This window comes from Danio aesculapii, chromosome 23 (genome assembly GCF_903798145.1).
Source record: "Danio aesculapii chromosome 23, fDanAes4.1, whole genome shotgun sequence".
Taxonomy (NCBI): Eukaryota; Metazoa; Chordata; class Actinopteri; order Cypriniformes; family Danionidae; genus Danio; species Danio aesculapii.
In genome coordinates this window covers 13439836-13447687 of record NC_079457.1, presented here as the reverse complement: position 1 = coordinate 13447687, position 7852 = coordinate 13439836, and the positions used below count along the sequence as shown (strand labels likewise).

The window sequence follows — 7852 nt, the reverse complement described above, 5'->3', positions numbered from 1 at the left end:
AGAAACATTTTGTCTCATTATGTCATTTCAAACCATTATGAATTTATTTATTTTTCTGCACAATTAAAGATTGTGAAGATAAAGATAAATGTTAACAAACCAAACAGTATATCTATATCTAATTCAGTGGTCTTAAAAAATCACAGATTTTATAGACCTTGATTAAAACTTCTCAATAATATAATGAGATTCCTTATGTGTGAGGGAATCGCTGTGTGTTTCATTAAAAAAGCAGGTGTCAAAAGACCAGATGTGTTTATTAGGGCTTGAAATGAAAATGCAGCTTAAATGAAGAGGTACTTTTAATTTGACATGTCTCGACAGGAACAGATGTCATCATTCAAGACTTCTGGTCATTGTTTTCTGGAACACAAACTGGGAGGACTGGGAGAGAGAGAGATGAGCAGCAGCTGTGAATCCAGGTCTGTATCTCCAGAAATAGCACATGCTCTCCAAATGCGTTTGTTCAGGTGTCTTCAACCTGCTTTAAATCAACTGAACGTTTTTTTGTTGTTGTTATATTCACATTCTCACTTAGTTCACCTAACAAACCAGGAGATTACAGCTGTCTTTTGGGGGAAATAACTAAGTAGTGTAGTTGCTTTAGGAGGACATGTTTAATTTCTCTTAAGTTTTATATCAGTGTTTTATCAAGCTTCAGTGTTTAGGCCCAGTAGTTTATTTCTCTTTAATGCCATAAAAATAAGGCATTTCAACAACCTTTTTATTGCCATTAAAGTGTAATTATTAAACCTAATCCTAAAAAAGGACTGATAAAGGGGAAAAAAAAAATCTCAAACAGACTTAGAGGATTTTGCATGTGATGTCTTTACATTGAGGGTTTGCTTTTGCATCAAGATTTGATCACCCATATTAACGGCCATGCTGTGGCAATACTTGGATGTAAACAGCAGTTGGAATTGTGCCATTTACATTTAGTACTGGATACTTTTGTTCTGCCAATTTAAACTCTACACCAGAAAAAGTAAGTGTGAAAGCTGCTAAATTACACAGAGGATTTAAATTTAATAGGTGGTAAAAAAAAACCCCAAAACAAAACATGTTAGCAGTATTAATGAATGTACTAGCCAAATATTTCATTTACTTGACCAGAAATAAGAACAGATATGAATGTTGTCAAGATTCTTGCTTTGGAAATCTCTCAATTTCTAGTTTTCTCTCTAAATACACAAGTTTCAGTCAGTTCTGAGGCACTATGTAGGTACTGTTCTTCCAATATGGCCGACTGGCACTATATACAAACACATTGGGTTTTGTCCCATGTCTGTTTATCTGTCTATCTATCTCTCACTCACTCACTCACTCACTCACTCACTCACTCCCAGGGCCGTTTAAATCGAAGTTGCTATCTAGCTGCACCATGTTGGTGTTTCGTAACAACTATTTATTTATTTTTTTTTTTTTCATGCAGTGAGTCATTAGCCTAATGTTAAACCCCCAATCTGGAAGACTAGGGCATACACTAGGGGCAATTTAGCGTACCAAATTCACCTATAGCGCATGTTTCAGAACTTGTGGGGGAAACCCACGCGATCACAGGAAGAACATGCAAGCTCCACACAGAAATGCCAACTGATCCAGCCGGGGCTCGAACCAGCGACTTGCTGCTAACTATCTATTAAAAACCGTTGTTATTTTCAATCTTATATTAAAGATCTTTGTCTGGAGGTTACATCCCAGGGAGCAAAGAATTCTGGTCCAGATTTGGCATAAAACTGGCACAGCAGGCATTCATCTTTCACTGGCATATAGCATGTGGGCCAAACATGACCCAGGTTTGGCAGAGGTGGCACCGTCTTTAAAGTGGCACACAAGATTTGGGCCAGATGTTAAAAATTTATATGTTTAGCCTATCTTGACCCACATTTAAGATGCATTAAAACCTTTTTTGAGTAAAGAAAAATAAATTCTACCAAGCATAGTGTGCCCATAGTGTGCCAAAAGATTAGATTAGAATATCTTTATTGTCCCCGAAGGGCAATTAGGTTTACAGCAATATCCGACAGTTGACAGCAAGTCACACTCGACAACATAAAATATCAGTAAACAATAAAGTAATCATTTAAAGCTTGTTTAGTAATCCAACTGCAGTTGGAACAAGTGAATACAAGTATCTGTTTGACCTTGCCCGTCGAGAATAAGTATACCTTCTGCCTCATGGCAAGAGGCAAAACTTTAAATAAAGTGGGTGATTCTCATCTGCTAAAATGGACCTAATCTTCTTTATGACTCTCTCCTCATACACTTATCCAATACTGTTAAAATTTATGCCCAAGATCTTTTGATCTTGATGAACTATAAAGCGCAATGCTTCATGGGTTTATCAACTTCAATGCAATCATCACACACCAACCTATCTGGCCAACTTATTAACTTGGCTGTGACTTGACCCAGATATGGTCCATGTTTGACCCTTGTCCGGAAGCTAGACTTTGTCCAGTCATGTACTGTAATTTACTGTGGCATGTGGGCCATGCACAATCTGATTGTGTGGGCCAAAGCTGGGCCAGAGATATTTTGTTATGTGGGATGTCATTTATTTTTGAGGGTTTTGAGTTTATTTTTGAGAAATAATAATACAAATGAAAGAAAAATATATTAAAGAAACTCTCATTAGGATTTGTAAAAAAAAAATTATAATAATTATCAATTGATGTCAATCAAATAAATGAAGATCATTTGTTAATGAAAATGTGTTTATTTTGTAACAGAAAATATATAGTAATATTCTGCCAGGACATTAACAAATGTCAAGATGTATAAAATTTCTAGATTTTCAGTTGAAGTCAGAATTATTAGCCCTCGTGTGGATTTTTTTTTCTTTCTTTTTTTCAAATATTTCCCAAATGATGTTTAACAGAGCAGGGAATTTTTCCACAGTATTTCATATATTTTTTCTTTTGGAGAAAGTCTTAGTTGTGTTATTTCGGCTTATTTTTAAAATGTACATTTTTTTGTTTTTTTCAATTGTTGAAAAAAATATATTTTCATTAAACAGAAATTGGGAAAAAATATACGTGTGGGCTAATAATTGAGGAGGGCTAATAATTCTGACTCTGTCTGTGTTTTTGGCTAGTTTTGCAAGATCCCGTATTGATATTAATGATATTTTCCACTCTCCAGCTCAACTGATTTACCTTCCACCATACGTCCTTCATACTTCCCTCAATCCTCCTTGTATTTCTCTCTTTAGGCGTCTCTCTCTCAGCCCTGGGCCTCCTGCTGACAGACAGATTCTTGAATGGCTGATGGTCAGAATAAAGAGACACAGATGTGGACAATTATCTCCGGTTCACTCATGCGCGCCGCACGCGCCCCTCTCCCCAGCTCTGCGCAGCTCTCGGCGGGTCTCCGAGGACAAGATCGACCCCTGGAAATGATCATCACACCTGCGTGAAGGTAATAAGATGGCGGTTTGAGAGCCGGTGTGATTACCGGGCTCGCAGGCGTGGAGTGTGATTGGCAGCGGAATGTAGGCTGTGTGATTATGGGGCGACGGATCTTGGCTGTTATTTCTCTTGGTGCAAAGGTGTTGAACGTGTGGATGCTGGAAATATGTCGAAGCATCAGTTCTAATAGCTGACTCAGTCCATTATATGACACAGTGTTGGTGTGTGCCATCTGTATATATATCTTGGTGATGAGTATAGCCCAAATATTTCCAAAAACAGATTGAATGACATAATCTTCAAAGGAATAGTAGTTTCACAGGCCAGTAGCCAGCCTGGTAAATAGGGTGGTTCTTTTTTTCTCAAAAAGTGGACTTTTTGTGGATATAGGCCTCATTTAGGCTACTATTTAATTATGAGATTTAAATACTGCATTTTAGTAACATTTTAAGCACTATTTGAAATTGCTGAAATAGATTGTCAGATGGTCATCATAACCAAAAAAGTACATTCGAAATTTCATGGATAATAACAATAGCCAAAATAGTTTTCAAACTCATTTTAATATCAGTCACTTTTGGTGCTTAACGCATTTTTATTGGTCATTTTTTGTTTCAAGAATTGAATAAAAATCACTTGTAAAAATGTTTTTCTCTGTTTAAAAACAATATAGCAGTGAAAGATGACTTCTCTTACGTCAGATTGTATGTTTTCTTGCACAGCTGGATGTTGAACTCATGAAAAAATTGTGTGCACTGGCCAAAACGGATTAGCTGAAGTCACACCAAAGCAACACCCAGAGGATTCCACTTGGTCTTTAAACCTTTTTTTTTTTTGATAGGTTATTTTCAATCTTTATGATGGTATAGCAGTCATAATAGGACAAGTGAGCTCATGTATGGGAGAATTTCTGGTCTTTTGTTAGTGAGGGGTGGGTCTTCCAAACCCAACCCCCACCAGGCTACGGGCCTGTTTCATGTAAGATTTTCGGAAACTATTAGAAAATCAAGAGTACACTGTTTTATTTATGTTTTTCTACCTATACGTTTATAAGCTACATGACAAAAAATACAGTCAGTATAACCCTGTAAGACCTGAAACATCCAAAAAAATAGGCAGAAAATTCAAATTTTTTGGAACTGAGATGTTTATTAAACCATCTAGCAAAATCCCAAAAAAATTTTGCCGTATAAATTTTTTCATATTTATTTTGTATCACAAAGGCATTTTGCTCATAACAATGTTAAAAACAATGTTAATGTTAATTTTAAAATATATAATATATATATATTTTGGCCTAAATTTTGACAACAGAGAACATTTCGGGCAGTTTTTCTCTTTTTTTTTTTTTTTTTTTTTTTTTTTTTTTTTTTTTTTTTACATATTTTTATATAAGTCTTTTACTATTTCACTTTGTGGTAGGCGTAATAGCAGTTTCAGTCCTTGTTCAGGCAAAGATTCCCTGTACGCTTACACGGGGCACAGAAGTTTGAAGCTGGAGCAGTGATTTTTATCTCTGTCAGGTTACTCCATGTTGGAAGATGATCAGTTTCATGCCTCCTAACATAAAAAGGCACTCTGCAGCTTGACCTTTTATAAGGTGCAATAGGGTATATGCTGAAGGACTTTTAATTTGTCAGTTACCTGGGTCAAACAATTCCCATGAACTGTATTCAGTTACAAAATCAGCACGTTTAAGGTCTGTTTTCTTGATATCCACTGCCTGACTGATATCCGATATAAAATTGTCTCAATGTACAAGAATCACTGCATTGAAATAAATTTTTCCCTGCCATTTCTTTAAAATAGGAACATTTATTTTACCCCAGTATATTCAATGGAGCTTCTGCGCTAGCCTGCTAATTCTGACAGACATGTGCATGTTAATGGCTTTTCATCTCGTTTTACGCTTGAGCAACTAAATGAATGCCAAAGTCTATTTACTGATTGTATTTAAATTTTATTACAACATCGATTTTGTAAAAGTAACCGTATAAAATGGAAAAAAATCACATTAACCGTTCACCAGCGCGAAGTATTTAAAGAGATTGGGTGAAATGCATTGGACTGGGGGAGACGCATGATTTCCGGGACATTATCATTAATTTGTGGGAATCCGGAGTCCCTATGCATATGAGGGAGACTCTCGGAACTTCCGGGAGACTTGGGATGTCTGAGCATGCGAGTAATTCAATGAGAGCAGCCATTTTAAAAAGGTACAGAGAAAAATTTCTTCCACTGCCTGCACTGTCATGAATATCCACAAGAGGGCGAAATCCAAGTATCAAATTATATACAACAGGTTTTCAAGCCAAAAGTTAATCAGTTTATATTATATAGGTCTTGGAAACTTGTGTATCAAATATGATACGTGCGGCTTTACAGTAGACATATCATTATCGCAACACTCAACAACAATATCAAATATTTTCCCAGTATAGACCTTTTTCTTCGAACGAAAATTTACCCATTATGCTTTGCTTGTATGCGCAAGGAGAATGCTAAAAACTTTGGGTCGGCAGCTGATTCGTATAAACAGTCACATTTGGACAGCTTTGAAACTTTTTATTTGCTTTTAACGTCTTTGTTGTCGATCAGCGCCACCTCCTAGTTATTCAGTACCACCTACTGATTTTTAAAAAATACAATCTAATGGGTTAAAAAACAACTGCTCTGAGGTATTTTGTCATTGGTTATTGTCAGACGGCATCTTGTGCCATTTTAAATGGAGCCTTGTCGTCGCTAAAGTGAACATTTTGTCTTCCTTTCATATATATAACCAACCCAAACAAATTTAATTTACCAAAATTTTTGACACACACACACACATAGCATACTGTATTGTCCCATAAACACACTGATTTAATGTGTCACAAAGTGAAAATAAAAAGGCTTTTTGAAATGACAGAAAAATACAAACCGTGTTAAATACTACACTAGACAAACAAACTAAAGGAAACATAAACAGCTCCCGATTAGAATCAACATGCAAATCAGCCAGCAGAGTATCAGTCACATACTTTTATTGCATGGCTTATATACCAGCTAGTTTCATGCCAGTAATATGGTTTGCTGTTTATAATGCAGTGAGGTGTGTGTTTGCATTGAAGAGTCCGAAGTACAGTATAACAGCTGACAGGTCGAAAACACTGACGGTATATTTCAGCATCTGATCTGATGGGACACACTGAATCAGGACAGTTTTTCTCTCACACTTTAACCGCATCTGACAGAAGCATAACGGCTTTACCACACGTCTTTCTTTCAAAATTAAAGTGTTGCATCACAAAAACGCTCCGTAAGCCACTGAAAACAGTATTGACACCCAGTTGAGAAATGCTGCTCTGGCTGATGACAATTGTTAACAGAAGTTCTAAGCAGCCTACCGGAAGGCGCCCTCCATGCAGAAACATAGAAAAAGGTCTAAAGTGCAGTCCTAATACATACAGTACACACACATACACACATTTTTGGTAGGGAGAGACATCTAAATGGACATTCTATGTTTAAAATATTTAAAGTAAAATTATATGCCATACAGCAGTTCATTTATTCATTTTTGGAAAGATATTAACAACAAACTGAAAAAAATTTATAAAAAATGATCAAGTAAAAGATAATTTACTCGGGCTGCATGAATAAGATCTGATGTAAAATTACCCTAAAAGTAAAGGTAATCTGTTTATTGGCTTTATTTTACAATTATTGCAATGATACAAATCTTTTTCTATAATTTTTTAAAATATAAATGTGCCGTCCATAAATCCATAGTAAGTTTTGGTTGCTTTTTGATCTATTGTTCTATTTATCCATCTATATATATAATATGTTGGTTGCTTAATTTTTTTTTGTGGAAAACATGACTGCCATTTACACTATTAGGCCATGATTTTTTAGTTTTTTGTAATCCAGAAACATTCGGTTAAATTAATCAAAAGTGACAATAACGACATTTTGCACGTTACACCCTATTTCCATTTCAGACAAATGCTGCTCACTTGAACTTTGTATTAATCTAAGCCATCACACAGCAAAGCCGTTTCCAACATTTAGCCTTCGTTGCCTTGCGCCTTGGAAAATCCCTTATGTTTGTATTAAACGTAAACATCATTACAGTTGTTAGATTTACGCAGAGGCTTTTGTAATCTTTTTACGTCATCCTCAAACTCCCTGGCAAACACACAGGACTTTAATACACAGCACTTTAAACAAATGCTAAAAGACTTCGCTGACATCATTTGGCCTCATTTCCAAATGAAAATGGCTCTGTTTTCAGTAATGCTATCATTTTATCATAAATTTGAAGCCAATCCTTTTAAACACTAAAATACTGTCCACTTAAATGTACTTTTAAGTGCCAAACTCTCTCAAATAAAAGCATATAATTATTTAGCCTGAAAAAAATAAATAAATAAATACAAGACACCTTAAAAAATAAGGTC

The 7852-nt window shown here is 35.6% G+C and overlaps 1 long non-coding RNA gene across 1 annotated transcript in view; it reads left to right on the top strand.

Moving 5' to 3' along the window:
• The first annotated feature begins 371 nt into the window (after window positions 1-371).
• Window positions 372-7852, top strand: part of LOC130217643 (uncharacterized) — a 152979-nt gene continuing 145498 nt past the window's right edge. The window contains exons 1-2 of the long non-coding RNA XR_008835889.1: window positions 372-422; window positions 3215-3420. This is a non-coding gene — a long non-coding RNA (uncharacterized LOC130217643). The remainder of the gene's footprint in view (window positions 423-3214; window positions 3421-7852) is intronic.